This window comes from Gasterosteus aculeatus, chromosome 2 (genome assembly GCF_964276395.1).
Source record: "Gasterosteus aculeatus chromosome 2, fGasAcu3.hap1.1, whole genome shotgun sequence".
Lineage (NCBI taxonomy): Eukaryota > Metazoa > Chordata > Actinopteri > Perciformes > Gasterosteidae > Gasterosteus > Gasterosteus aculeatus.
In genome coordinates, this window is record NC_135689.1 from 22759654 (window position 1) to 22779720 (window position 20067).

General features: G+C 44.2%; 85 non-coding genes across 85 annotated transcripts; all 85 read left to right on the forward strand.

Annotated features, from left to right (window-relative positions):
- The first annotated feature begins 106 nt into the window (after positions 1-106).
- Positions 107-225, forward strand: LOC144401922 (5S ribosomal RNA). Its single transcript, XR_013463857.1, has one exon. It is a non-coding gene; the product is annotated as a 5S ribosomal RNA (ribosomal RNA).
- A 117-nt stretch (positions 226-342) lies between these two features.
- On the forward strand, positions 343-461 carry LOC144401923 (5S ribosomal RNA). The gene has a single exon (XR_013463858.1). It is a non-coding gene; the product is annotated as a 5S ribosomal RNA (ribosomal RNA).
- A 116-nt stretch (positions 462-577) lies between these two features.
- LOC144401924 (5S ribosomal RNA) lies at positions 578-696 on the forward strand. The gene has a single exon (XR_013463859.1). It is a non-coding gene; the product is annotated as a 5S ribosomal RNA (ribosomal RNA).
- Positions 697-813: 117 nt separating this feature from the next.
- On the forward strand, positions 814-932 carry LOC144401925 (5S ribosomal RNA). Its single transcript, XR_013463860.1, has one exon. It is a non-coding gene; the product is annotated as a 5S ribosomal RNA (ribosomal RNA).
- Positions 933-1048: 116 nt separating this feature from the next.
- LOC144401926 (5S ribosomal RNA) lies at positions 1049-1167 on the forward strand. The gene has a single exon (XR_013463861.1). It is a non-coding gene; the product is annotated as a 5S ribosomal RNA (ribosomal RNA).
- A 117-nt stretch (positions 1168-1284) lies between these two features.
- LOC144401928 (5S ribosomal RNA) lies at positions 1285-1403 on the forward strand. The gene has a single exon (XR_013463863.1). It is a non-coding gene; the product is annotated as a 5S ribosomal RNA (ribosomal RNA).
- Positions 1404-1520: 117 nt separating this feature from the next.
- LOC144401929 (5S ribosomal RNA) lies at positions 1521-1639 on the forward strand. Its single transcript, XR_013463864.1, has one exon. It is a non-coding gene; the product is annotated as a 5S ribosomal RNA (ribosomal RNA).
- Positions 1640-1756: 117 nt separating this feature from the next.
- LOC144401930 (5S ribosomal RNA) lies at positions 1757-1875 on the forward strand. Its single transcript, XR_013463865.1, has one exon. It is a non-coding gene; the product is annotated as a 5S ribosomal RNA (ribosomal RNA).
- Positions 1876-1991: 116 nt separating this feature from the next.
- LOC144401931 (5S ribosomal RNA) lies at positions 1992-2110 on the forward strand. The gene has a single exon (XR_013463866.1). It is a non-coding gene; the product is annotated as a 5S ribosomal RNA (ribosomal RNA).
- A 117-nt stretch (positions 2111-2227) lies between these two features.
- On the forward strand, positions 2228-2346 carry LOC144401932 (5S ribosomal RNA). The gene has a single exon (XR_013463867.1). It is a non-coding gene; the product is annotated as a 5S ribosomal RNA (ribosomal RNA).
- A 116-nt stretch (positions 2347-2462) lies between these two features.
- On the forward strand, positions 2463-2581 carry LOC144401933 (5S ribosomal RNA). Its single transcript, XR_013463868.1, has one exon. It is a non-coding gene; the product is annotated as a 5S ribosomal RNA (ribosomal RNA).
- Positions 2582-2698: 117 nt separating this feature from the next.
- Positions 2699-2817, forward strand: LOC144401934 (5S ribosomal RNA). The gene has a single exon (XR_013463869.1). It is a non-coding gene; the product is annotated as a 5S ribosomal RNA (ribosomal RNA).
- Positions 2818-2934: 117 nt separating this feature from the next.
- LOC144401935 (5S ribosomal RNA) lies at positions 2935-3053 on the forward strand. Its single transcript, XR_013463870.1, has one exon. It is a non-coding gene; the product is annotated as a 5S ribosomal RNA (ribosomal RNA).
- A 117-nt stretch (positions 3054-3170) lies between these two features.
- Positions 3171-3289, forward strand: LOC144401936 (5S ribosomal RNA). The gene has a single exon (XR_013463871.1). It is a non-coding gene; the product is annotated as a 5S ribosomal RNA (ribosomal RNA).
- Positions 3290-3405: 116 nt separating this feature from the next.
- Positions 3406-3524, forward strand: LOC144401937 (5S ribosomal RNA). Its single transcript, XR_013463872.1, has one exon. It is a non-coding gene; the product is annotated as a 5S ribosomal RNA (ribosomal RNA).
- A 117-nt stretch (positions 3525-3641) lies between these two features.
- LOC144401939 (5S ribosomal RNA) lies at positions 3642-3760 on the forward strand. The gene has a single exon (XR_013463874.1). It is a non-coding gene; the product is annotated as a 5S ribosomal RNA (ribosomal RNA).
- A 116-nt stretch (positions 3761-3876) lies between these two features.
- LOC144401940 (5S ribosomal RNA) lies at positions 3877-3995 on the forward strand. The gene has a single exon (XR_013463875.1). It is a non-coding gene; the product is annotated as a 5S ribosomal RNA (ribosomal RNA).
- Positions 3996-4112: 117 nt separating this feature from the next.
- On the forward strand, positions 4113-4231 carry LOC144401941 (5S ribosomal RNA). The gene has a single exon (XR_013463876.1). It is a non-coding gene; the product is annotated as a 5S ribosomal RNA (ribosomal RNA).
- A 116-nt stretch (positions 4232-4347) lies between these two features.
- Positions 4348-4466, forward strand: LOC144401942 (5S ribosomal RNA). The gene has a single exon (XR_013463877.1). It is a non-coding gene; the product is annotated as a 5S ribosomal RNA (ribosomal RNA).
- A 117-nt stretch (positions 4467-4583) lies between these two features.
- On the forward strand, positions 4584-4702 carry LOC144401943 (5S ribosomal RNA). The gene has a single exon (XR_013463878.1). It is a non-coding gene; the product is annotated as a 5S ribosomal RNA (ribosomal RNA).
- A 116-nt stretch (positions 4703-4818) lies between these two features.
- Positions 4819-4937, forward strand: LOC144401944 (5S ribosomal RNA). Its single transcript, XR_013463879.1, has one exon. It is a non-coding gene; the product is annotated as a 5S ribosomal RNA (ribosomal RNA).
- A 117-nt stretch (positions 4938-5054) lies between these two features.
- On the forward strand, positions 5055-5173 carry LOC144401945 (5S ribosomal RNA). Its single transcript, XR_013463880.1, has one exon. It is a non-coding gene; the product is annotated as a 5S ribosomal RNA (ribosomal RNA).
- A 117-nt stretch (positions 5174-5290) lies between these two features.
- Positions 5291-5409, forward strand: LOC144401946 (5S ribosomal RNA). Its single transcript, XR_013463881.1, has one exon. It is a non-coding gene; the product is annotated as a 5S ribosomal RNA (ribosomal RNA).
- A 116-nt stretch (positions 5410-5525) lies between these two features.
- On the forward strand, positions 5526-5644 carry LOC144401947 (5S ribosomal RNA). Its single transcript, XR_013463882.1, has one exon. It is a non-coding gene; the product is annotated as a 5S ribosomal RNA (ribosomal RNA).
- A 117-nt stretch (positions 5645-5761) lies between these two features.
- Positions 5762-5880, forward strand: LOC144401948 (5S ribosomal RNA). Its single transcript, XR_013463883.1, has one exon. It is a non-coding gene; the product is annotated as a 5S ribosomal RNA (ribosomal RNA).
- A 116-nt stretch (positions 5881-5996) lies between these two features.
- LOC144401950 (5S ribosomal RNA) lies at positions 5997-6115 on the forward strand. Its single transcript, XR_013463885.1, has one exon. It is a non-coding gene; the product is annotated as a 5S ribosomal RNA (ribosomal RNA).
- A 117-nt stretch (positions 6116-6232) lies between these two features.
- LOC144401951 (5S ribosomal RNA) lies at positions 6233-6351 on the forward strand. Its single transcript, XR_013463886.1, has one exon. It is a non-coding gene; the product is annotated as a 5S ribosomal RNA (ribosomal RNA).
- A 117-nt stretch (positions 6352-6468) lies between these two features.
- LOC144401952 (5S ribosomal RNA) lies at positions 6469-6587 on the forward strand. Its single transcript, XR_013463887.1, has one exon. It is a non-coding gene; the product is annotated as a 5S ribosomal RNA (ribosomal RNA).
- Positions 6588-6703: 116 nt separating this feature from the next.
- LOC144397012 (5S ribosomal RNA) lies at positions 6704-6822 on the forward strand. The gene has a single exon (XR_013459158.1). It is a non-coding gene; the product is annotated as a 5S ribosomal RNA (ribosomal RNA).
- Positions 6823-6939: 117 nt separating this feature from the next.
- LOC144401953 (5S ribosomal RNA) lies at positions 6940-7058 on the forward strand. The gene has a single exon (XR_013463888.1). It is a non-coding gene; the product is annotated as a 5S ribosomal RNA (ribosomal RNA).
- Positions 7059-7175: 117 nt separating this feature from the next.
- LOC144398513 (5S ribosomal RNA) lies at positions 7176-7294 on the forward strand. The gene has a single exon (XR_013460660.1). It is a non-coding gene; the product is annotated as a 5S ribosomal RNA (ribosomal RNA).
- A 116-nt stretch (positions 7295-7410) lies between these two features.
- Positions 7411-7529, forward strand: LOC144401954 (5S ribosomal RNA). Its single transcript, XR_013463889.1, has one exon. It is a non-coding gene; the product is annotated as a 5S ribosomal RNA (ribosomal RNA).
- Positions 7530-7646: 117 nt separating this feature from the next.
- On the forward strand, positions 7647-7765 carry LOC144401955 (5S ribosomal RNA). Its single transcript, XR_013463890.1, has one exon. It is a non-coding gene; the product is annotated as a 5S ribosomal RNA (ribosomal RNA).
- A 116-nt stretch (positions 7766-7881) lies between these two features.
- On the forward strand, positions 7882-8000 carry LOC144401956 (5S ribosomal RNA). Its single transcript, XR_013463891.1, has one exon. It is a non-coding gene; the product is annotated as a 5S ribosomal RNA (ribosomal RNA).
- A 117-nt stretch (positions 8001-8117) lies between these two features.
- Positions 8118-8236, forward strand: LOC144401957 (5S ribosomal RNA). The gene has a single exon (XR_013463892.1). It is a non-coding gene; the product is annotated as a 5S ribosomal RNA (ribosomal RNA).
- Positions 8237-8353: 117 nt separating this feature from the next.
- Positions 8354-8472, forward strand: LOC144401958 (5S ribosomal RNA). The gene has a single exon (XR_013463893.1). It is a non-coding gene; the product is annotated as a 5S ribosomal RNA (ribosomal RNA).
- A 116-nt stretch (positions 8473-8588) lies between these two features.
- Positions 8589-8707, forward strand: LOC144397013 (5S ribosomal RNA). The gene has a single exon (XR_013459159.1). It is a non-coding gene; the product is annotated as a 5S ribosomal RNA (ribosomal RNA).
- Positions 8708-8824: 117 nt separating this feature from the next.
- LOC144401959 (5S ribosomal RNA) lies at positions 8825-8943 on the forward strand. The gene has a single exon (XR_013463894.1). It is a non-coding gene; the product is annotated as a 5S ribosomal RNA (ribosomal RNA).
- Positions 8944-9060: 117 nt separating this feature from the next.
- LOC144398514 (5S ribosomal RNA) lies at positions 9061-9179 on the forward strand. Its single transcript, XR_013460661.1, has one exon. It is a non-coding gene; the product is annotated as a 5S ribosomal RNA (ribosomal RNA).
- A 116-nt stretch (positions 9180-9295) lies between these two features.
- Positions 9296-9414, forward strand: LOC144401961 (5S ribosomal RNA). Its single transcript, XR_013463896.1, has one exon. It is a non-coding gene; the product is annotated as a 5S ribosomal RNA (ribosomal RNA).
- A 117-nt stretch (positions 9415-9531) lies between these two features.
- On the forward strand, positions 9532-9650 carry LOC144401962 (5S ribosomal RNA). The gene has a single exon (XR_013463897.1). It is a non-coding gene; the product is annotated as a 5S ribosomal RNA (ribosomal RNA).
- A 117-nt stretch (positions 9651-9767) lies between these two features.
- LOC144397287 (5S ribosomal RNA) lies at positions 9768-9886 on the forward strand. Its single transcript, XR_013459432.1, has one exon. It is a non-coding gene; the product is annotated as a 5S ribosomal RNA (ribosomal RNA).
- Positions 9887-10002: 116 nt separating this feature from the next.
- LOC144401963 (5S ribosomal RNA) lies at positions 10003-10121 on the forward strand. The gene has a single exon (XR_013463898.1). It is a non-coding gene; the product is annotated as a 5S ribosomal RNA (ribosomal RNA).
- Positions 10122-10237: 116 nt separating this feature from the next.
- LOC144401964 (5S ribosomal RNA) lies at positions 10238-10356 on the forward strand. Its single transcript, XR_013463899.1, has one exon. It is a non-coding gene; the product is annotated as a 5S ribosomal RNA (ribosomal RNA).
- A 116-nt stretch (positions 10357-10472) lies between these two features.
- Positions 10473-10591, forward strand: LOC144401965 (5S ribosomal RNA). The gene has a single exon (XR_013463900.1). It is a non-coding gene; the product is annotated as a 5S ribosomal RNA (ribosomal RNA).
- Positions 10592-10708: 117 nt separating this feature from the next.
- Positions 10709-10827, forward strand: LOC144401966 (5S ribosomal RNA). Its single transcript, XR_013463901.1, has one exon. It is a non-coding gene; the product is annotated as a 5S ribosomal RNA (ribosomal RNA).
- A 116-nt stretch (positions 10828-10943) lies between these two features.
- Positions 10944-11062, forward strand: LOC144401967 (5S ribosomal RNA). The gene has a single exon (XR_013463902.1). It is a non-coding gene; the product is annotated as a 5S ribosomal RNA (ribosomal RNA).
- Positions 11063-11179: 117 nt separating this feature from the next.
- Positions 11180-11298, forward strand: LOC144401968 (5S ribosomal RNA). Its single transcript, XR_013463903.1, has one exon. It is a non-coding gene; the product is annotated as a 5S ribosomal RNA (ribosomal RNA).
- Positions 11299-11414: 116 nt separating this feature from the next.
- Positions 11415-11533, forward strand: LOC144401969 (5S ribosomal RNA). The gene has a single exon (XR_013463904.1). It is a non-coding gene; the product is annotated as a 5S ribosomal RNA (ribosomal RNA).
- Positions 11534-11650: 117 nt separating this feature from the next.
- Positions 11651-11769, forward strand: LOC144401970 (5S ribosomal RNA). The gene has a single exon (XR_013463905.1). It is a non-coding gene; the product is annotated as a 5S ribosomal RNA (ribosomal RNA).
- Positions 11770-11886: 117 nt separating this feature from the next.
- Positions 11887-12005, forward strand: LOC144401972 (5S ribosomal RNA). Its single transcript, XR_013463907.1, has one exon. It is a non-coding gene; the product is annotated as a 5S ribosomal RNA (ribosomal RNA).
- A 117-nt stretch (positions 12006-12122) lies between these two features.
- LOC144401973 (5S ribosomal RNA) lies at positions 12123-12241 on the forward strand. Its single transcript, XR_013463908.1, has one exon. It is a non-coding gene; the product is annotated as a 5S ribosomal RNA (ribosomal RNA).
- Positions 12242-12358: 117 nt separating this feature from the next.
- Positions 12359-12477, forward strand: LOC144401974 (5S ribosomal RNA). Its single transcript, XR_013463909.1, has one exon. It is a non-coding gene; the product is annotated as a 5S ribosomal RNA (ribosomal RNA).
- A 117-nt stretch (positions 12478-12594) lies between these two features.
- LOC144401975 (5S ribosomal RNA) lies at positions 12595-12713 on the forward strand. The gene has a single exon (XR_013463910.1). It is a non-coding gene; the product is annotated as a 5S ribosomal RNA (ribosomal RNA).
- Positions 12714-12830: 117 nt separating this feature from the next.
- LOC144401976 (5S ribosomal RNA) lies at positions 12831-12949 on the forward strand. The gene has a single exon (XR_013463911.1). It is a non-coding gene; the product is annotated as a 5S ribosomal RNA (ribosomal RNA).
- A 116-nt stretch (positions 12950-13065) lies between these two features.
- On the forward strand, positions 13066-13184 carry LOC144397531 (5S ribosomal RNA). Its single transcript, XR_013459677.1, has one exon. It is a non-coding gene; the product is annotated as a 5S ribosomal RNA (ribosomal RNA).
- Positions 13185-13301: 117 nt separating this feature from the next.
- On the forward strand, positions 13302-13420 carry LOC144401977 (5S ribosomal RNA). The gene has a single exon (XR_013463912.1). It is a non-coding gene; the product is annotated as a 5S ribosomal RNA (ribosomal RNA).
- Positions 13421-13536: 116 nt separating this feature from the next.
- On the forward strand, positions 13537-13655 carry LOC144401978 (5S ribosomal RNA). The gene has a single exon (XR_013463913.1). It is a non-coding gene; the product is annotated as a 5S ribosomal RNA (ribosomal RNA).
- A 117-nt stretch (positions 13656-13772) lies between these two features.
- Positions 13773-13891, forward strand: LOC144401979 (5S ribosomal RNA). Its single transcript, XR_013463914.1, has one exon. It is a non-coding gene; the product is annotated as a 5S ribosomal RNA (ribosomal RNA).
- A 116-nt stretch (positions 13892-14007) lies between these two features.
- On the forward strand, positions 14008-14126 carry LOC144401980 (5S ribosomal RNA). Its single transcript, XR_013463915.1, has one exon. It is a non-coding gene; the product is annotated as a 5S ribosomal RNA (ribosomal RNA).
- A 117-nt stretch (positions 14127-14243) lies between these two features.
- LOC144398993 (5S ribosomal RNA) lies at positions 14244-14362 on the forward strand. Its single transcript, XR_013461138.1, has one exon. It is a non-coding gene; the product is annotated as a 5S ribosomal RNA (ribosomal RNA).
- A 117-nt stretch (positions 14363-14479) lies between these two features.
- On the forward strand, positions 14480-14598 carry LOC144398799 (5S ribosomal RNA). The gene has a single exon (XR_013460946.1). It is a non-coding gene; the product is annotated as a 5S ribosomal RNA (ribosomal RNA).
- Positions 14599-14714: 116 nt separating this feature from the next.
- On the forward strand, positions 14715-14833 carry LOC144401981 (5S ribosomal RNA). The gene has a single exon (XR_013463916.1). It is a non-coding gene; the product is annotated as a 5S ribosomal RNA (ribosomal RNA).
- A 117-nt stretch (positions 14834-14950) lies between these two features.
- On the forward strand, positions 14951-15069 carry LOC144401983 (5S ribosomal RNA). Its single transcript, XR_013463918.1, has one exon. It is a non-coding gene; the product is annotated as a 5S ribosomal RNA (ribosomal RNA).
- A 117-nt stretch (positions 15070-15186) lies between these two features.
- On the forward strand, positions 15187-15305 carry LOC144401984 (5S ribosomal RNA). Its single transcript, XR_013463919.1, has one exon. It is a non-coding gene; the product is annotated as a 5S ribosomal RNA (ribosomal RNA).
- Positions 15306-15421: 116 nt separating this feature from the next.
- LOC144401985 (5S ribosomal RNA) lies at positions 15422-15540 on the forward strand. Its single transcript, XR_013463920.1, has one exon. It is a non-coding gene; the product is annotated as a 5S ribosomal RNA (ribosomal RNA).
- Positions 15541-15656: 116 nt separating this feature from the next.
- Positions 15657-15775, forward strand: LOC144401986 (5S ribosomal RNA). The gene has a single exon (XR_013463921.1). It is a non-coding gene; the product is annotated as a 5S ribosomal RNA (ribosomal RNA).
- Positions 15776-15892: 117 nt separating this feature from the next.
- LOC144401987 (5S ribosomal RNA) lies at positions 15893-16011 on the forward strand. The gene has a single exon (XR_013463922.1). It is a non-coding gene; the product is annotated as a 5S ribosomal RNA (ribosomal RNA).
- A 117-nt stretch (positions 16012-16128) lies between these two features.
- On the forward strand, positions 16129-16247 carry LOC144399450 (5S ribosomal RNA). The gene has a single exon (XR_013461596.1). It is a non-coding gene; the product is annotated as a 5S ribosomal RNA (ribosomal RNA).
- Positions 16248-16363: 116 nt separating this feature from the next.
- LOC144401988 (5S ribosomal RNA) lies at positions 16364-16482 on the forward strand. The gene has a single exon (XR_013463923.1). It is a non-coding gene; the product is annotated as a 5S ribosomal RNA (ribosomal RNA).
- A 116-nt stretch (positions 16483-16598) lies between these two features.
- LOC144401989 (5S ribosomal RNA) lies at positions 16599-16717 on the forward strand. The gene has a single exon (XR_013463924.1). It is a non-coding gene; the product is annotated as a 5S ribosomal RNA (ribosomal RNA).
- Positions 16718-16834: 117 nt separating this feature from the next.
- On the forward strand, positions 16835-16953 carry LOC144398994 (5S ribosomal RNA). Its single transcript, XR_013461139.1, has one exon. It is a non-coding gene; the product is annotated as a 5S ribosomal RNA (ribosomal RNA).
- Positions 16954-17070: 117 nt separating this feature from the next.
- Positions 17071-17189, forward strand: LOC144398801 (5S ribosomal RNA). Its single transcript, XR_013460948.1, has one exon. It is a non-coding gene; the product is annotated as a 5S ribosomal RNA (ribosomal RNA).
- Positions 17190-17305: 116 nt separating this feature from the next.
- On the forward strand, positions 17306-17424 carry LOC144401990 (5S ribosomal RNA). Its single transcript, XR_013463925.1, has one exon. It is a non-coding gene; the product is annotated as a 5S ribosomal RNA (ribosomal RNA).
- A 117-nt stretch (positions 17425-17541) lies between these two features.
- LOC144401991 (5S ribosomal RNA) lies at positions 17542-17660 on the forward strand. Its single transcript, XR_013463926.1, has one exon. It is a non-coding gene; the product is annotated as a 5S ribosomal RNA (ribosomal RNA).
- A 117-nt stretch (positions 17661-17777) lies between these two features.
- On the forward strand, positions 17778-17896 carry LOC144401992 (5S ribosomal RNA). The gene has a single exon (XR_013463927.1). It is a non-coding gene; the product is annotated as a 5S ribosomal RNA (ribosomal RNA).
- Positions 17897-18012: 116 nt separating this feature from the next.
- Positions 18013-18131, forward strand: LOC144401994 (5S ribosomal RNA). The gene has a single exon (XR_013463929.1). It is a non-coding gene; the product is annotated as a 5S ribosomal RNA (ribosomal RNA).
- A 117-nt stretch (positions 18132-18248) lies between these two features.
- On the forward strand, positions 18249-18367 carry LOC144401996 (5S ribosomal RNA). The gene has a single exon (XR_013463930.1). It is a non-coding gene; the product is annotated as a 5S ribosomal RNA (ribosomal RNA).
- A 116-nt stretch (positions 18368-18483) lies between these two features.
- Positions 18484-18602, forward strand: LOC144401997 (5S ribosomal RNA). Its single transcript, XR_013463931.1, has one exon. It is a non-coding gene; the product is annotated as a 5S ribosomal RNA (ribosomal RNA).
- A 117-nt stretch (positions 18603-18719) lies between these two features.
- LOC144401998 (5S ribosomal RNA) lies at positions 18720-18838 on the forward strand. The gene has a single exon (XR_013463932.1). It is a non-coding gene; the product is annotated as a 5S ribosomal RNA (ribosomal RNA).
- A 117-nt stretch (positions 18839-18955) lies between these two features.
- On the forward strand, positions 18956-19074 carry LOC144401999 (5S ribosomal RNA). Its single transcript, XR_013463933.1, has one exon. It is a non-coding gene; the product is annotated as a 5S ribosomal RNA (ribosomal RNA).
- A 116-nt stretch (positions 19075-19190) lies between these two features.
- Positions 19191-19309, forward strand: LOC144402000 (5S ribosomal RNA). The gene has a single exon (XR_013463934.1). It is a non-coding gene; the product is annotated as a 5S ribosomal RNA (ribosomal RNA).
- Positions 19310-19426: 117 nt separating this feature from the next.
- Positions 19427-19545, forward strand: LOC144402001 (5S ribosomal RNA). Its single transcript, XR_013463935.1, has one exon. It is a non-coding gene; the product is annotated as a 5S ribosomal RNA (ribosomal RNA).
- A 117-nt stretch (positions 19546-19662) lies between these two features.
- On the forward strand, positions 19663-19781 carry LOC144399451 (5S ribosomal RNA). Its single transcript, XR_013461597.1, has one exon. It is a non-coding gene; the product is annotated as a 5S ribosomal RNA (ribosomal RNA).
- A 116-nt stretch (positions 19782-19897) lies between these two features.
- Positions 19898-20016, forward strand: LOC144402002 (5S ribosomal RNA). Its single transcript, XR_013463936.1, has one exon. It is a non-coding gene; the product is annotated as a 5S ribosomal RNA (ribosomal RNA).
- Positions 20017-20067: the final 51 nt, after the last annotated feature.

Below are 20067 nucleotides of genomic sequence, written 5' to 3' on the forward strand. Positions count from 1 at the left end.
CTCTCTGGAAGAAATCGAGAAGGCATTAGAAAGTGACTCCTTTTTCATTTTTAAAACTCCAAAACCTTTGACACATTTTAAAAGATTAGGAAGAGGACATACAGTTGCTTACGGCCATACCTCTCTGGCTCCGCCTGATCTCGTCTGATCTCAGAAGCTAAGCAGAGTAGGGCCTGGTTAGTACTTGGATGGAAGACCGCCTGGGAATCCCAGGTGCCGTAAGCTTTTTCATTTCTCTCTCTGGAAGAAATCGAGAAGGCATTAGAAAGTGACTCCTTTTTCATTATCAAAACTCCAAAACCTTTGACACATTTTAAAAGATTAGGAAGAGGACATACAGTTGCTTACGGCCATACCTCTCTGGCTCCGCCTGATCTCGTCTGATCTCAGAAGCTAAGCAGAGTAGGGCCTGGTTAGTACTTGGATGGAAGACCGCCTGGGAATCCCAGGTGCCGTAAGCTTTTTCAATTCTATTTGTAAAAGACACAGAGAAGGCCTTAGAAAGTGACTCCATTTAATTGTCAAAACTACAAAACCTTTGACACATTTTAAAAGATTAGGTAGAGGACATGCAGTTGCTTACGGCCATACCTCTCTGGCTCCGCCTGATCTCGTCTGATCTCAGAAGCTAAGCAGAGTAGGGCCTGGTTAGTACTTGGATGGAAGACCGCCTGGGAATCCCAGGTGCCGTAAGCTTTTTCATTTCTCTCTCTGGAAGAAATTGAGAAGGCATTAGAAAGTGAATCCTTTTTCATTATCAAAACTCCAAAACCTTTGACACATTTTAAAATATTGGGAAGAGGACATACAGTTGCTTACGGCCATACCTCTCTGGCTCCGCCTGATCTCGTCTGATCTCAGAAGCTAAGCAGAGTAGGGCCTGGTTAGTACTTGGATGGAAGACCGCCTGGGAATCCCAGGTGCCGTAAGCTTTTTCAATTCTATCTGTAAAAGACACAGAGAAGGCCTTAGAAAGTGACTCCATTTAATTGTCAAAACTACAAAACCTTTGACACATTTTAAAAGATTAGGTAGAGGACATACAGTTGCTTACGGCCATACCTCTCTGGCTCCGCCTGATCTCGTCTGATCTCAGAAGCTAAGCAGAGTAGGGCCTGGTTAGTACTTGGATGGAAGACCGCCTGGGAATCCCAGGTGCCGTAAGCTTTTTCATTTCTCTCTCTGGAAGAAATTGAGAAGGCATTAGAAAGTGAATCCTTTTTCATTATCAAAACTCCAAAACCTTTGACACATTTTAAAAGATTAGAAAGAGGACATACAGTTGCTTACGGCCATACCTCTCTGGCTCCGCCTGATCTCGTCTGATCTCAGAAGCTAAGCAGAGTAGGGCCTGGTTAGTACTTGGATGGAAGACCGCCTGGGAATCCCAGGTGCCGTAAGCTTTTTCATTTCTCTCTCTGGAAGAAATCGAGAAGGCATTAGAAAGTGACTCCTTTTTCATTTTTAAAACTCCAAAACCTTTGACACATTTTAAAAGATTAGGAAGAGGACATACAGTTGCTTACGGCCATACCTCTCTGGCTCCGCCTGATCTCGTCTGATCTCAGAAGCTAAGCAGAGTAGGGCCTGGTTAGTACTTGGATGGAAGACCGCCTGGGAATCCCAGGTGCCGTAAGCTTTTTCATTTCTCTCTCTGGAAGAAATCGAGAAGGCATTAGAAAGTGACTCCTTTTTCATTATCAAAACTCCAAAACCTTTGACACATTTTAAAAGATTAGGAAGAGGACATACAGTTGCTTACGGCCATACCTCTCTGGCTCCGCCTGATCTCGTCTGATCTCAGAAGCTAAGCAGAGTAGGGCCTGGTTAGTACTTGGATGGAAGACCGCCTGGGAATCCCAGGTGCCGTAAGCTTTTTCAATTCTATTTGTAAAAGACACAGAGAAGGCCTTAGAAAGTGACTCCATTTAATTGTCAAAACTACAAAACCTTTGACACATTTTAAAAGATTAGGTAGAGGACATGCAGTTGCTTACGGCCATACCTCTCTGGCTCCGCCTGATCTCGTCTGATCTCAGAAGCTAAGCAGAGTAGGGCCTGGTTAGTACTTGGATGGAAGACCGCCTGGGAATCCCAGGTGCCGTAAGCTTTTTCATTTCTCTCTCTGGAAGAAATTGAGAAGGCATTAGAAAGTGAATCCTTTTTCATTATCAAAACTCCAAAACCTTTGACACATTTTAAAATATTGGGAAGAGGACATACAGTTGCTTACGGCCATACCTCTCTGGCTCCGCCTGATCTCGTCTGATCTCAGAAGCTAAGCAGAGTAGGGCCTGGTTAGTACTTGGATGGAAGACCGCCTGGGAATCCCAGGTGCCGTAAGCTTTTTCAATTCTATCTGTAAAAGACACAGAGAAGGCCTTAGAAAGTGACTCCATTTAATTGTCAAAACTACAAAACCTTTGACACATTTTAAAAGATTAGGTAGAGGACATACAGTTGCTTACGGCCATACCTCTCTGGCTCCGCCTGATCTCGTCTGATCTCAGAAGCTAAGCAGAGTAGGGCCTGGTTAGTACTTGGATGGAAGACCGCCTGGGAATCCCAGGTGCCGTAAGCTTTTTCATTTCTCTCTCTGGAAGAAATTGAGAAGGCATTAGAAAGTGAATCCTTTTTCATTATCAAAACTCCAAAACCTTTGACACATTTTAAAAGATTAGAAAGAGGACATACAGTTGCTTACGGCCATACCTCTCTGGCTCCGCCTGATCTCGTCTGATCTCAGAAGCTAAGCAGAGTAGGGCCTGGTTAGTACTTGGATGGAAGACCGCCTGGGAATCCCAGGTGCCGTAAGCTTTTTCATTTCTCTCTCTGGAAGAAATCGAGAAGGCATTAGAAAGTGACTCCTTTTTCATTTTTAAAACTCCAAAACCTTTGACACATTTTAAAAGATTAGGAAGAGGACATACAGTTGCTTACGGCCATACCTCTCTGGCTCCGCCTGATCTCGTCTGATCTCAGAAGCTAAGCAGAGTAGGGCCTGGTTAGTACTTGGATGGAAGACCGCCTGGGAATCCCAGGTGCCGTAAGCTTTTTCATTTCTCTCTCTGGAAGAAATCGAGAAGGCATTAGAAAGTGACTCCTTTTTCATTATCAAAACTCCAAAACCTTTGACACATTTTAAAATATTAGGAAGAGGACATACAGTTGCTTACGGCCATACCTCTCTGGCTCCGCCTGATCTCGTCTGATCTCAGAAGCTAAGCAGAGTAGGGCCTGGTTAGTACTTGGATGGAAGACCGCCTGGGAATCCCAGGTGCCGTAAGCTTTTTCAATTCTATTTGTAAAAGACACAGAGAAGGCCTTAGAAAGTGACTCCATTTAATTGTCAAAACTACAAAACCTTTGACACATTTTAAAAGATTAGGTAGAGGACATGCAGTTGCTTACGGCCATACCTCTCTGGCTCCGCCTGATCTCGTCTGATCTCAGAAGCTAAGCAGAGTAGGGCCTGGTTAGTACTTGGATGGAAGACCGCCTGGGAATCCCAGGTGCCGTAAGCTTTTTCATTTCTCTCTCTGGAAGAAATCGAGAAGGCATTAGAAAGTGACTCCTTTTTCATTATCAAAACTCCAAAACCTTTGACACATTTTAAAAGATTAGGAAGAGGACATACAGTTGCTTACGGCCATACCTCTCTGGCTCCGCCTGATCTCGTCTGATCTCAGAAGCTAAGCAGAGTAGGGCCTGGTTAGTACTTGGATGGAAGACCGCCTGGGAATCCCAGGTGCCGTAAGCTTTTTCAATTCTATCTGTAAAAGACACAGAGAAGGCCTTAGAAAGTGACTCCATTTAATTGTCAAAACTACAAAACCTTTGACACATTTTAAAAGATTAGGTAGAGGACATACAGTTGCTTACGGCCATACCTCTCTGGCTCCGCCTGATCTCGTCTGATCTCAGAAGCTAAGCAGAGTAGGGCCTGGTTAGTACTTGGATGGAAGACCGCCTGGGAATCCCAGGTGCCGTAAGCTTTTTCATTTCTCTCTCTGGAAGAAATCGAGAAGGCATTAGAAAGTGAATCCTTTTTCATTATCAAAACTCCAAAACCTTTGACACATTTTAAAATATTAGGAAGAGGACATACAGTTGCTTACGGCCATACCTCTCTGGCTCCGCCTGATCTCGTCTGATCTCAGAAGCTAAGCAGAGTAGGGCCTGGTTAGTACTTGGATGGAAGACCGCCTGGGAATCCCAGGTGCCGTAAGCTTTTTCATTTCTATCTGTAAAAGACACAGAGAAGGCCTTAGAAAGTGACTCCATTTCATTGTCAAAACTACAAAACCTTTGACACATTTTAAAATATTAGGAAGAGGACATACAGTTGCTTACGGCCATACCTCTCTGGCTCCGCCTGATCTCGTCTGATCTCAGAAGCTAAGCAGAGTAGGGCCTGGTTAGTACTTGGATGGAAGACCGCCTGGGAATCCCAGGTGCCGTAAGCTTTTTCATTTCTCTCTCTGGAAGAAATTGAGAAGGCATTAGAAAGTGAATCCTTTTTCATTATCAAAACTCCAAAACCTTTGACACATTTTAAAATATTAGGAAGAGGACATACAGTTGCTTACGGCCATACCTCTCTGGCTCCGCCTGATCTCGTCTGATCTCAGAAGCTAAGCAGAGTAGGGCCTGGTTAGTACTTGGATGGAAGACCGCCTGGGAATCCCAGGTGCCGTAAGCTTTTTCAATTCTATTTGTAAAAGACACAGAGAAGGCCTTAGAAAGTGACTCCATTTAATTGTCAAAACTACAAAACCTTTGACACATTTTAAAAGATTAGGTAGAGGACATGCAGTTGCTTACGGCCATACCTCTCTGGCTCCGCCTGATCTCGTCTGATCTCAGAAGCTAAGCAGAGTAGGGCCTGGTTAGTACTTGGATGGAAGACCGCCTGGGAATCCCAGGTGCCGTAAGCTTTTTCATTTCTCTCTCTGGAAGAAATTGAGAAGGCATTAGAAAGTGAATCCTTTTTCATTATCAAAACTCCAACACCTTTGACACATTTTAAAAGATTAGGAAGAGGACATACAGTTGCTTACGGCCATACCTCTCTGGCTCCGCCTGATCTCGTCTGATCTCAGAAGCTAAGCAGAGTAGGGCCTGGTTAGTACTTGGATGGAAGACCGCCTGGGAATCCCAGGTGCCGTAAGCTTTTTCATTTCTCTCTCTGGAAGAAATCGAGAAGGCATTAGAAAGTGACTCCTTTTTCATTATCAAAACTCCAAAACCTTTGACACATTTTAAAAGATTAGGAAGAGGACATACAGTTGCTTACGGCCATACCTCTCTGGCTCCGCCTGATCTCGTCTGATCTCAGAAGCTAAGCAGAGTAGGGCCTGGTTAGTACTTGGATGGAAGACCGCCTGGGAATCCCAGGTGCCGTAAGCTTTTTCATTTCTATCTGTAAAAGACACAGAGAAGGCCTTAGAAAGTGACTCCATTTCATTGTCAAAACTACAAAACCTTTGACACATTTTAAAATATTAGGAAGAGGACATACAGTTGCTTACGGCCATACCTCTCTGGCTCCGCCTGATCTCGTCTGATCTCAGAAGCTAAGCAGAGTAGGGCCTGGTTAGTACTTGGATGGAAGACCGCCTGGGAATCCCAGGTGCCGTAAGCTTTTTCATTTCTCTCTCTGGAAGAAATTGAGAAGGCATTAGAAAGTGAATCCTTTTTCATTATCAAAACTCCAAAACCTTTGACACATTTTAAAATATTAGGAAGAGGACATACAGTTGCTTACGGCCATACCTCTCTGGCTCCGCCTGATCTCGTCTGATCTCAGAAGCTAAGCAGAGTAGGGCCTGGTTAGTACTTGGATGGAAGACCGCCTGGGAATCCCAGGTGCCGTAAGCTTTTTCATTTCTATCTGTAAAAGACACAGAGAAGGCCTTAGAAAGTGACTCCATTTCATTGTCAAAACTACAAAACCTTTGACACATTTTAAAATATTAGGAAGAGGACATACAGTTGCTTACGGCCATACCTCTCTGGCTCCGCCTGATCTCGTCTGATCTCAGAAGCTAAGCAGAGTAGGGCCTGGTTAGTACTTGGATGGAAGACCGCCTGGGAATCCCAGGTGCCGTAAGCTTTTTCATTTCTCTCTCTGGAAGAAATTGAGAAGGCATTAGAAAGTGAATCCTTTTTCATTATCAAAACTCCAAAACCTTTGACACATTTTAAAAGATTAGGAAGAGGACATACAGTTGCTTACGGCCATACCTCTCTGGCTCCGCCTGATCTCGTCTGATCTCAGAAGCTAAGCAGAGTAGGGCCTGGTTAGTACTTGGATGGAAGACCGCCTGGGAATCCCAGGTGCCGTAAGCTTTTTCATTTCTCTCTCTGGAAGAAATCGAGAAGGCATTAGAAAGTGACTCCTTTTTCATTATCAAAACTCCAAAACCTTTGACACATTTTAAAAGATTAGGAAGAGGACATACAGTTGCTTACGGCCATACCTCTCTGGCTCCGCCTGATCTCGTCTGATCTCAGAAGCTAAGCAGAGTAGGGCCTGGTTAGTACTTGGATGGAAGACCGCCTGGGAATCCCAGGTGCCGTAAGCTTTTTCAATTCTATCTGTAAAAGACACAGAGAAGGCCTTAGAAAGTGACTCCATTTAATTGTCAAAACTACAAAACCTTTGACACATTTTAAAAGATTAGGTAGAGGACATACAGTTGCTTACGGCCATACCTCTCTGCCTCCGCCTGATCTCGTCTGATCTCAGAAGCTAAGCAGAGTAGGGCCTGGTTAGTACTTGGATGGAAGACCGCCTGGGAATCCCAGGTGCCGTAAGCTTTTTCATTTCTCTCTCAGGAAGAAATTGAGAAGGCATTAGAAAGTGAATCCTTTTTCATTATCAAAACTCCAAAACCTTTGACACATTTTAAAAGATTAGGAAGAGGACATACAGTTGCTTACGGCCATACCTCTCTGGCTCCGCCTGATCTCGTCTGATCTCAGAAGCTAAGCAGAGTAGGGCCTGGTTAGTACTTGGATGGAAGACCGCCTGGGAATCCCAGGTGCCGTAAGCTTTTTCATTTCTCTCTCAGGAAGAAATTGAGAAGGCATTAGAAAGTGAATCCTTTTTCATTATCAAAACTCCAAAACCTTTGACACATTTTAAAAGATTAGGAAGAGGACATACAGTTGCTTACGGCCATACCTCTCTGGCTCCGCCTGATCTTGTCTGATCTCAGAAGCTAAGCAGAGTAGGGCCTGGTTAGTACTTGGATGGAAGACCGCCTGGGAATCCCAGGTGCCGTAAGCTTTTTCATTTCTATCTGTAAAAGACACAGAGAAGGCCTTAGAAAGTGACTCCATTTCATTGTCAAAACTACAAAACCTTTGACACATTTTAAAAGATTAGGTAGAGGACATACAGTTGCTTACGGCCATACCTCTCTGGCTCCGCCTGATCTCGTCTGATCTCAGAAGCTAAGCAGAGTAGGGCCTGGTTAGTACTTGGATGGAAGACCGCCTGGGAATCCCAGGTGCCGTAAGCTTTTTCATTTCTCTCTCTGGAAGAAATTGAGAAGGCATTAGAATGTGAATCCTTTTTCATTATCAAAACTCCAAAACCTTTGACACATTTTAAAAGATTAGGAAGAGGACATACAGTTGCTTACGGCCATACCTCTCTGGCTCCGCCTGATCTCGTCTGATCTCAGAAGCTAAGCAGAGTAGGGCCTGGTTAGTACTTGGATGGAAGACCGCCTGGGAATCCCAGGTGCCGTAAGCTTTTTCATTTCTATCTGTAAAAGACACAGAGAAGGCCTTAGAAAGTGACTCCATTTCATTGTCAAAACTACAAAACCTTTGACACATTTTAAAATATTAGGAAGAGGACATACAGTTGCTTACGGCCATACCTCTCTGGCTCCGCCTGATCTCGTCTGATCTCAGAAGCTAAGCAGAGTAGGGCCTGGTTAGTACTTGGATGGAAGACCGCCTGGGAATCCCAGGTGCCGTAAGCTTTTTCATTTCTCTCTCTGGAAGAAATTGAGAAGGCATTAGAAAGTGAATCCTTTTTCATTATCAAAACTCCAAAACCTTTGACACATTTTAAAAGATTAGGAAGAGGACATACAGTTGCTTACGGCCATACCTCTCTGGCTCCGCCTGATCTCGTCTGATCTCAGAAGCTAAGCAGAGTAGGGCCTGGTTAGTACTTGGATGGAAGACCGCCTGGGAATCCCAGGTGCCGTAAGCTTTTTCATTTCTCTCTCTGGAAGAAATCGAGAAGGCATTAGAAAGTGACTCCTTTTTCATTATCAAAACTCCAAAACCTTTGACACATTTTAAAAGATTAGGAAGAGGACATACAGTTGCTTACGGCCATACCTCTCTGGCTCCGCCTGATCTCGTCTGATCTCAGAAGCTAAGCAGAGTAGGGCCTGGTTAGTACTTGGATGGAAGACCGCCTGGGAATCCCAGGTGCCGTAAGCTTTTTCAATTCTATCTGTAAAAGACACAGAGAAGGCCTTAGAAAGTGACTCCATTTAATTGTCAAAACTACAAAACCTTTGACACATTTTAAAAGATTAGGTAGAGGACATACAGTTGCTTACGGCCATACCTCTCTGCCTCCGCCTGATCTCGTCTGATCTCAGAAGCTAAGCAGAGTAGGGCCTGGTTAGTACTTGGATGGAAGACCGCCTGGGAATCCCAGGTGCCGTAAGCTTTTTCATTTCTCTCTCAGGAAGAAATTGAGAAGGCATTAGAAAGTGAATCCTTTTTCATTATCAAAACTCCAAAACCTTTGACACATTTTAAAAGATTAGGAAGAGGACATACAGTTGCTTACGGCCATACCTCTCTGGCTCCGCCTGATCTCGTCTGATCTCAGAAGCTAAGCAGAGTAGGGCCTGGTTAGTACTTGGATGGAAGACCGCCTGGGAATCCCAGGTGCCGTAAGCTTTTTCATTTCTCTCTCAGGAAGAAATTGAGAAGGCATTAGAAAGTGAATCCTTTTTCATTATCAAAACTCCAAAACCTTTGACACATTTTAAAAGATTAGGAAGAGGACATACAGTTGCTTACGGCCATACCTCTCTGGCTCCGCCTGATCTTGTCTGATCTCAGAAGCTAAGCAGAGTAGGGCCTGGTTAGTACTTGGATGGAAGACCGCCTGGGAATCCCAGGTGCCGTAAGCTTTTTCATTTCTATCTGTAAAAGACACAGAGAAGGCCTTAGAAAGTGACTCCATTTCATTGTCAAAACTACAAAACCTTTGACACATTTTAAAAGATTAGGTAGAGGACATACAGTTGCTTACGGCCATACCTCTCTGGCTCCGCCTGATCTCGTCTGATCTCAGAAGCTAAGCAGAGTAGGGCCTGGTTAGTACTTGGATGGAAGACCGCCTGGGAATCCCAGGTGCCGTAAGCTTTTTCATTTCTCTCTCTGGAAGAAATTGAGAAGGCATTAGAATGTGAATCCTTTTTCATTATCAAAACTCCAAAACCTTTGACACATTTTAAAAGATTAGGAAGAGGACATACAGTTGCTTACGGCCATACCTCTCTGGCTCCGCCTGATCTCGTCTGATCTCAGAAGCTAAGCAGAGTAGGGCCTGGTTAGTACTTGGATGGAAGACCGCCTGGGAATCCCAGGTGCCGTAAGCTTTTTCATTTCTCTCTCTGGAAGAAATCGAGAAGGCATTAGAAAGTGACTCCTTTTTCATTATCAAAACTCCAAAACCTTTGACACATTTTAAAAGATTAGGAAGAGGACATACAGTTGCTTACGGCCATACCTCTCTTGCTCCGCCTGATCTCGTCTGATCTCAGAAGCTAAGCAGAGTAGGGCCTGGTTAGTACTTGGATGGAAGACCGCCTGGGAATCCCAGGTGCCGTAAGCTTTTTCATTTCTATCTGTAAAAGACACAGAGAAGGCCTTAGAAAGTGACTCCATTTCATTGTCAAAACTACAAAACCTTTGACACGTTTTAAAAGATTAGGAAGAGGACATACAGTTGCTTACGGCCATACCTCTCTGGCTCCGCCTGATCTCGTCTGATCTCAGAAGCTAAGCAGAGTAGGGCCTGGTTAGTACTTGGATGGAAGACCGCCTGGGAATCCCAGGTGCCGTAAGCTTTTTCAATTCTATCTGTAAAAGACACAGAGAAGGCCTTAGAAAGTGACTCCATTTAATTGTCAAAACTACAAAACCTTTGACACATTTTAAAAGATTAGGAAGAGGACATACAGTTGCTTACGGCCATACCTCTCTGGCTCCGCCTGATCTCGTCTGATCTCAGAAGCTAAGCAGAGTAGGGCCTGGTTAGTACTTGGATGGAAGACCGCCTGGGAATCCCAGGTGCCGTAAGCTTTTTCAATTCTATCTGTAAAAGACACAGAGAAGGCCTTAGAAAGTGACTCCATTTAATTGTCAAAACTACAAAACCTTTGACACATTTTAAAAGATTAGGTAGAGGACATACAGTTGCTTACGGCCATACCTCTCTGGCTCCGCCTGATCTCGTCTGATCTCAGAAGCTAAGCAGAGTAGGGCCTGGTTAGTACTTGGATGGAAGACCGCCTGGGAATCCCAGGTGCCGTAAGCTTTTTCATTTCTCTCTCTGGAAGAAATTGAGAAGGCATTAGAAAGTGAATCCTTTTTCATTATCAAAACTCCAAAACCTTTGACACATTTTAAAATATTAGGAAGAGGACATACAGTTGCTTACGGCCATACCTCTCTGGCTCCGCCTGATCTCGTCTGATCTCAGAAGCTAAGCAGAGTAGGGCCTGGTTAGTACTTGGATGGAAGACCGCCTGGGAATCCCAGGTGCCGTAAGCTTTTTCATTTCTATCTGTAAAAGACACAGAGAAGGCCTTAGAAAGTGACTCCATTTCATTGTCAAAACTACAAAACCTTTGACACATTTTAAAATATTAGGAAGAGGACATACAGTTGCTTACGGCCATACCTCTCTGGCTCCGCCTGATCTCGTCTGATCTCAGAAGCTAAGCAGAGTAGGGCCTGGTTAGTACTTGGATGGAAGACCGCCTGGGAATCCCAGGTGCCGTAAGCTTTTTCATTTCTCTCTCTGGAAGAAATTGAGAAGGCATTAGAAAGTGAATCCTTTTTCATTATCAAAACTCCAAAACCTTTGACACATTTTAAAATATTAGGAAGAGGACATACAGTTGCTTACGGCCATACCTCTCTGGCTCCGCCTGATCTCGTCTGATCTCAGAAGCTAAGCAGAGTAGGGCCTGGTTAGTACTTGGATGGAAGACCGCCTGGGAATCCCAGGTGCCGTAAGCTTTTTCATTTCTATCTGTAAAAGACACAGAGAAGGCCTTAGAAAGTGACTCCATTTAATTGTCAAAACTACAAAACCTTTGACACATTTTAAAAGATTAGGTAGAGGACATACAGTTGCTTACGGCCATACCTCTCTGGCTCCGCCTGATCTCGTCTGATCTCAGAAGCTAAGCAGAGTAGGGCCTGGTTAGTACTTGGATGGAAGACCGCCTGGGAATCCCAGGTGCCGTAAGCTTTTTCATTTCTCTCTCTGGAAGAAATTGAGAAGGCATTAGAAAGTGAATCCTTTTTCATTATCAAAACTCCAAAACCTTTGACACATTTTAAAAGATTAGAAAGAGGACATACAGTTGCTTACGGCCATACCTCTCTGGCTCCGCCTGATCTCGTCTGATCTCAGAAGCTAAGCAGAGTAGGGCCTGGTTAGTACTTGGATGGAAGACCGCCTGGGAATCCCAGGTGCCGTAAGCTTTTTCATTTCTCTCTCTGGAAGAAATCGAGAAGGCATTAGAAAGTGACTCCTTTTTCATTTTTAAAACTCCAAAACCTTTGACACATTTTAAAAGATTAGGAAGAGGACATACAGTTGCTTACGGCCATACCTCTCTGGCTCCGCCTGATCTCGTCTGATCTCAGAAGCTAAGCAGAGTAGGGCCTGGTTAGTACTTGGATGGAAGACCGCCTGGGAATCCCAGGTGCCGTAAGCTTTTTCATTTCTCTCTCTGGAAGAAATTGAGAAGGCATTAGAAAGTGAATCCTTTTTCATTATCAAAACTCCAAAACCTTTGACACATTTTAAAAGATTAGGAAGAGGACATACAGTTGCTTACGGCCATACCTCTCTGGCTCCGCCTGATCTCGTCTGATCTCAGAAGCTAAGCAGAGTAGGGCCTGGTTAGTACTTGGATGGAAGACCGCCTGGGAATCCCAGGTGCCGTAAGCTTTTTCATTTCTCTCTCTGGAAGAAATCGAGAAGGCATTAGAAAGTGACTCCTTTTTCATTATCAAAACTCCAAAACCTTTGACACATTTTAAAAGATTAGGTAGAGGACATGCAGTTGCTTACGGCCATACCTCTCTGGCTCCGCCTGATCTCGTCTGATCTCAGAAGCTAAGCAGAGTAGGGCCTGGTTAGTACTTGGATGGAAGACCGCCTGGGAATCCCAGGTGCCGTAAGCTTTTTCATTTCTCTCTCTGGAAGAAATTGAGAAGGCATTAGAAAGTGAATCCTTTTTCATTATCAAAACTCCAAAACCTTTGACACATTTTAAAATATTAGGAAGAGGACATACAGTTGCTTACGGCCATACCTCTCTGGCTCCGCCTGATCTCGTCTGATCTCAGAAGCTAAGCAGAGTAGGGCCTGGTTAGTACTTGGATGGAAGACCGCCTGGGAATCCCAGGTGCCGTAAGCTTTTTCATTTCTCTCTCTGGAAGAAATCGAGAAGGCATTAGAAAGTGACTCCTTTTTCATTATCAAAACTCCAAAACCTTTGACACATTTTAAAAGATTAGGAAGAGGACATACAGTTGCTTACGGCCATACCTCTCTGGCTCCGCCTGATCTCGTCTGATCTCAGAAGCTAAGCAGAGTAGGGCCTGGTTAGTACTTGGATGGAAGACCGCCTGGGAATCCCAGGTGCCGTAAGCTTTTTCAATTCTATCTGTAAAAGACACAGAGAAGGCCTTAGAAAGTGACTCCATTTAATTGTCAAAACTACAAAACCTTTGACACATTTTAAAAGATTAGGTAGAGGACATACAGTTGCTTACGGCCATACCTCTCTGGCTCCGCCTGATCTCGTCTGATCTCAGAAGCTAAGCAGAGTAGGGCCTGGTTTGTACTTGGATGGAAGACCGCCTGGGAATCCCAGGTGCCGTAAGCTTTTTCATTTCTCTCTCTGGAAGAAATTGAGAAGGCATTAGAAAGTGAATCCTTTTTCATTATCAAAACTCCAAAACCTTTGACACATTTTAAAATATTAGGAAGAGGACATACAGTTGCTTACGGCCATACCTCTCTGGCTCCGCCTGATCTCGTCTGATCTCAGAAGCTAAGCAGAGTAGGGCCTGGTTAGTACTTGGATGGAAGACCGCCTGGGAATCCCAGGTGCCGTAAGCTTTTTCATTTCTATCTGTAAAAGACACAGAGAAGGCCTTAGAAAGTGACTCCATTTCATTGTCAAAACTACAAAACCTTTGACACATTTTAAAATATTAGGAAGAGGACATACAGTTGCTTACGGCCATACCTCTCTGGCTCCGCCTGATCTCGTCTGATCTCAGAAGCTAAGCAGAGTAGGGCCTGGTTAGTACTTGGATGGAAGACCGCCTGGGAATCCCAGGTGCCGTAAGCTTTTTCATTTCTCTCTCTGGAAGAAATTGAGAAGGCATTAGAAAGTGAATCCTTTTTCATTATCAAAACTCCAAAACCTTTGACACATTTTAAAATATTAGGAAGAGGACATACAGTTGCTTACGGCCATACCTCTCTGGCTCCGCCTGATCTCGTCTGATCTCAGAAGCTAAGCAGAGTAGGGCCTGGTTAGTACTTGGATGGAAGACCGCCTGGGAATCCCAGGTGCCGTAAGCTTTTTCATTTCTATCTGTAAAAGACACAGAGAAGGCCTTAGAAAGTGACTCCATTTCATTGTCAAAACTACAAAACCTTTGACACATTTTAAAATATTAGGAAGAGGACATACAGTTGCTTACGGCCATACCTCTCTGGCTCCGCCTGATCTCGTCTGATCTCAGAAGCTAAGCAGAGTAGGGCCTGGTTAGTACTTGGATGGAAGACCGCCTGGGAATCCCAGGTGCCGTAAGCTTTTTCATTTCTCTCTCTGGAAGAAATTGAGAAGGCATTAGAAAGTGAATCCTTTTTCATTATCAAAACTCCAAAACCTTTGACACATTTTAAAAGATTAGGAAGAGGACATACAGTTGCTTACGGCCATACCTCTCTGGCTCCGCCTGATCTCGTCTGATCTCAGAAGCTAAGCAGAGTAGGGCGTGGTTAGTACTTGGATGGAAGACCGCCTGGGAATCCCAGGTGCCGTAAGCTTTTTCATTTCTCTCTCTGGAAGAAATCGAGAAGGCATTAGAAAGTGACTCCTTTTTCATTATCAAAACTCCAAAACCTTTGACACATTTTAAAAGATTAGGAAGAGGACATACAGTTGCTTACGGCCATACCTCTCTGGCTCCGCCTGATCTCGGCTGATCTCAGAAGCTAAGCAGAGTAGGGCCTGGTTAGTACTTGGATGGAAGACCGCCTGGGAATCCCAGGTGCCGTAAGCTTTTTCAATTCTATTTGTAAAAGACACAGAGAAGGCCTTAGAAAGTGACTCCATTTAATTGTCAAAACTACAAAACCTTTGACACATTTTAAAAGATTAGGTAGAGGACATGCAGTTGCTTACGGCCATACCTCTCTGGCTCCGCCTGATCTCGTCTGATCTCAGAAGCTAAGCAGAGTAGGGCCTGGTTAGTACTTGGATGGAAGACCGCCTGGGAATCCCAGGTGCCGTAAGCTTTTTCATTTCTCTCTCTGGAAGAAATTGAGAAGGCATTAGAAAGTGAATCCTTTTTCATTATCAAAACTCCAAAACCTTTGACACATTTTAAAATATTAGGAAGAGGACATACAGTTGCTTACGGCCATACCTCTCTGGCTCCGCCTGATCTCGTCTGATCTCAGAAGCTAAGCAGAGTAGGGCCTGGTTAGTACTTGGATGGAAGACCGCCTGGGAATCCCAGGTGCCGTAAGCTTTTTCATTTCTCTCTCTGGAAGAAATCGAGAAGGCATTAGAAAGTGACTCCTTTTTCATTATCAAAACTCCAAAACCTTTGACACATTTTAAAAGATTAGGAAGAGGACATACAGTTGCTTACGGCCATACCTCTCTGGCTCCGCCTGATCTCGTCTGATCTCAGAAGCTAAGCAGAGTAGGGCCTGGTTAGTACTTGGATGGAAGACCGCCTGGGAATCCCAGGTGCCGTAAGCTTTTTCATTTCTATCTGTAAAAGACACAGAGAAGGCCTTAGAAAGTGACTCCATTTCATTGTCAAAACTACAAAACCTTTGACACATTTTAAAATATTAGGAAGAGGACATACAGTTGCTTACGGCCATACCTCTCTGGCTCCGCCTGATCTCGTCTGATCTCAGAAGCTAAGCAGAGTAGGGCCTGGTTAGTACTTGGATGGAAGACCGCCTGGGAATCCCAGGTGCCGTAAGCTTTTTCATTTCTATCTGTAAAAGACACAGAGAAGGCCTTAGAAAGTGACTCCATTTCATTGTCAAAACTACAAAACCTTTGACACATTTTAAAATATTAGGAAGAGGACATACAGTTGCTTACGGCCATACCTCTCTGGCTCCGCCTGATCTCGTCTGATCTCAGAAGCTAAGCAGAGTAGGGCCTGGTTAGTACTTGGATGGAAGACCGCCTGGGAATCCCAGGTGCCGTAAGCTTTTTCATTTCTCTCTCTGGAAGAAATTGAGAAGGCATTAGAAAGTGAATCCTTTTTCATTATCAAAACTCCAAAACCTTTGACACATTTTAAAATATTAGGAAGAGGACATACAGTTGCTTACGGCCATACCTCTCTGGCTCCGCCTGATCTCGTCTGATCTCAGAAGCTAAGCAGAGTAGGGCCTGGTTAGTACTTGGATGGAAGACCGCCTGGGAATCCCAGGTGCCGTAAGCTTTTTCATTTCTCTCTCTGGAAGAAATCGAGAAGGCATTAGAAAGTGACTCCTTTTTCATTATCAAAACTCCAAAACCTTTGACACATTTTAAAAGATTAGGAAGAGGACATACAGTTGCTTACGGCCATACCTCTCTTGCTCCGCCTGATCTCGTCTGATCTCAGAAGCTAAGCAGAGTAGGGCCTGGTTAGTACTTGGATGAAAGACCGCCTGGGAATCCCAGGTGCCGTAAGCTTTTTCATTTCTATCTGTAAAAGACACAGAGAAGGCCTTAGAAAGTGACTCCATTTCATTGTCAAAACTCCAAAACCTTTGACACATTTTAAAATATTAGGAAGAGGACATACAGTTGCTTACGGCCATACCTCTCTGGCTCCGCCTGATCTCGTCTGATCTCAGAAGCTAAGCAGAGTAGGGCCTGGTTAGTACTTGGATGGAAGACCGCCTGGGAATCCCAGGTGCCGTAAGCTTTTTCATTTCTATCTGTAAAAGACACAGAGAAGGCCTTAGAAAGTGACTCCATTTCATTGTCAAAACTACAAAACCTTTGACACATTTTAAAATATTAGGAAGAGGACATACAGTTGCTTACGGCCATACCTCTCTGGCTCCGCCTGATCTCGTCTGATCTCAGAAGCTAAGCAGAGTAGGGCCTGGTTAGTACTTGGATGGAAGACCGCCTGGGAATCCCAGGTGCCGTAAGCTTTTTCATTTCTCTCTCTGGAAGAAATTGAGAAGGCATTAGAAAGTGAATCCTTTTTCATTATCAAAACTCCAAAACCTTTGACACATTTTAAAAGATTAGGAAGAGGACATACAGTTGCTTACGGCCATACCTCTCTGGCTCCGCCTGATCTCGTCTGATCTCAGAAGCTAAGCAGAGTAGGGCGTGGTTAGTACTTGGATGGAAGACCGCCTGGGAATCCCAGGTGCCGTAAGCTTTTTCATTTCTCTCTCTGGAAGAAATCGAGAAGGCATTAGAAAGTGACTCCTTTTTCATTATCAAAACTCCAAAACCTTTGACACATTTTAAAAGATTAGGAAGAGGACATACAGTTGCTTACGGCCATACCTCTCTGGCTCCGCCTGATCTCGGCTGATCTCAGAAGCTAAGCAGAGTAGGGCCTGGTTAGTACTTGGATGGAAGACCGCCTGGGAATCCCAGGTGCCGTAAGCTTTTTCAATTCTATTTGTAAAAGACACAGAGAAGGCCTTAGAAAGTGACTCCATTTAATTGTCAAAACTACAAAACCTTTGACACATTTTAAAAGATTAGGTAGAGGACATGCAGTTGCTTACGGCCATACCTCTCTGGCTCCGCCTGATCTCGTCTGATCTCAGAAGCTAAGCAGAGTAGGGCCTGGTTAGTACTTGGATGGAAGACCGCCTGGGAATCCCAGGTGCCGTAAGCTTTTTCATTTCTCTCTCTGGAAGAAATTGAGAAGGCATTAGAAAGTGAATCCTTTTTCATTATCAAAACTCCAAAACCTTTGACACATTTTAAAATATTAGGAAGAGGACATACAGTTGCTTACGGCCATACCTCTCTGGCTCCGCCTGATCTCGTCTGATCTCAGAAGCTAAGCAGAGTAGGGCCTGGTTAGTACTTGGATGGAAGACCGCCTGGGAATCCCAGGTGCCGTAAGCTTTTTCATTTCTCTCTCTGGAAGAAATCGAGAAGGCATTAGAAAGTGACTCCTTTTTCATTATCAAAACTCCAAAACCTTTGACACATTTTAAAAGATTAGGAAGAGGACATACAGTTGCTTACGGCCATACCTCTCTGGCTCCGCCTGATCTCGTCTGATCTCAGAAGCTAAGCAGAGTAGGGCCTGGTTAGTACTTGGATGGAAGACCGCCTGGGAATCCCAGGTGCCGTAAGCTTTTTCATTTCTATCTGTAAAAGACACAGAGAAGGCCTTAGAAAGTGACTCCATTTCATTGTCAAAACTACAAAACCTTTGACACATTTTAAAATATTAGGAAGAGGACATACAGTTGCTTACGGCCATACCTCTCTGGCTCCGCCTGATCTCGTCTGATCTCAGAAGCTAAGCAGAGTAGGGCCTGGTTAGTACTTGGATGGAAGACCGCCTGGGAATCCCAGGTGCCGTAAGCTTTTTCATTTCTCTCTCTGGAAGAAATTGAGAAGGCATTAGAAAGTGAATCCTTTTTCATTATCAAAACTCCAAAACCTTTGACACATTTTAAAATATTAGGAAGAGGACATACAGTTGCTTACGGCCATACCTCTCTGGCTCCGCCTGATCTCGTCTGATCTCAGAAGCTAAGCAGAGTAGGGCCTGGTTAGTACTTGGATGGAAGACCGCCTGGGAATCCCAGGTGCCGTAAGCTTTTTCATTTCTATCTGTAAAAGACACAGAGAAGGCCTTAGAAAGTGACTCCATTTCATTGTCAAAACTACAAAACCTTTGACACATTTTAAAATATTAGGAAGAGGACATACAGTTGCTTACGGCCATACCTCTCTGGCTCCGCCTGATCTCGTCTGATCTCAGAAGCTAAGCAGAGTAGGGCCTGGTTAGTACTTGGATGGAAGACCGCCTGGGAATCCCAGGTGCCGTAAGCTTTTTCATTTCTCTCTCTGGAAGAAATTGAGAAGGCATTAGAAAGTGAATCCTTTTTCATTATCAAAACTCCAAAACCTTTGACACATTTTAAAATATTAGGAAGAGGACATACAGTTGCTTACGGCCATACCTCTCTGGCTCCGCCTGATCTCGTCTGATCTCAGAAGCTAAGCAGAGTAGGGCCTGGTTAGTACTTGGATGGAAGACCGCCTGGGAATCCCAGGTGCCGTAAGCTTTTTCATTTCTCTCTCTGGAAGAAATTGAGAAGGCATTAGAAAGTGAATCCTTTTTCATTATCAAAACTCCAAAACCTTTGACACATTTTAAAATATTAGGAAGAGGACATACAGTTGCTTACGGCCATACCTCTCTGGCTCCGCCTGATCTCGTCTGATCTCAGAAGCTAAGCAGAGTAGGGCCTGGTTAGTACTTGGATGGAAGACCGCCTGGGAATCCCAGGTGCCGTAAGCTTTTTCATTTCTATCTGTAAAAGACACAGAGAAGGCCTTAGAAAGTGACTCCATTTCATTGTCAAAACTACAAAACCTTTGACACATTTTAAAATATTAGGAAGAGGACATACAGTTGCTTACGGCCATACCTCTCTGGCTCCGCCTGATCTCGTCTGATCTCAGAAGCTAAGCAGAGTAGGGCCTGGTTAGTACTTGGATGGAAGACCGCCTGGGAATCCCAGGTGCCGTAAGCTTTTTCATTTCTCTCTCTGGAAGAAATTGAGAAGGCATTAGAAAGTGAATCCTTTTTCATTATCAAAACTCCAAAACCTTTGACACATTTTAAAATATTAGGAAGAGGACATACAGTTGCTTACGGCCATACCTCTCTGGCTCCGCCTGATCTCGTCTGATCTCAGAAGCTAAGCAGAGTAGGGCCTGGTTAGTACTTGGATGGAAGACCGCCTGGGAATCCCAGGTGCCGTAAGCTTTTTCATTTCTCTCTCTGGAAGAAATCGAGAAGGCATTAGAAAGTGACTCCTTTTTCATTATCAAAACTCCAAAACCTTTGACACATTTTAAAAGATTAGGAAGAGGACATACAGTTGCTTACGGCCATACCTCTCTTGCTCCGCCTGATCTCGTCTGATCTCAGAAGCTAAGCAGAGTAGGGCCTGGTTAGTACTTGGATGAAAGACCGCCTGGGAATCCCAGGTGCCGTAAGCTTTTTCATTTCTATCTGTAAAAGACACAGAGAAGGCCTTAGAAAGTGACTCCATTTCATTGTCAAAACTACAAAACCTTTGACACGTTTTAAAAGATTAGGAAGAGGACATACAGTTGCTTACGGCCATACCTCTCTGGCTCCGCCTGATCTCGTCTGATCTCAGAAGCTAAGCAGAGTAGGGCCTGGTTAGTACTTGGATGGAAGACCGCCTGGGAATCCCAGGTGCCGTAAGCTTTTTCATTTCTATCTGTAAAAGACACAGAGAAGGCCTTAGAAAGTGACTCC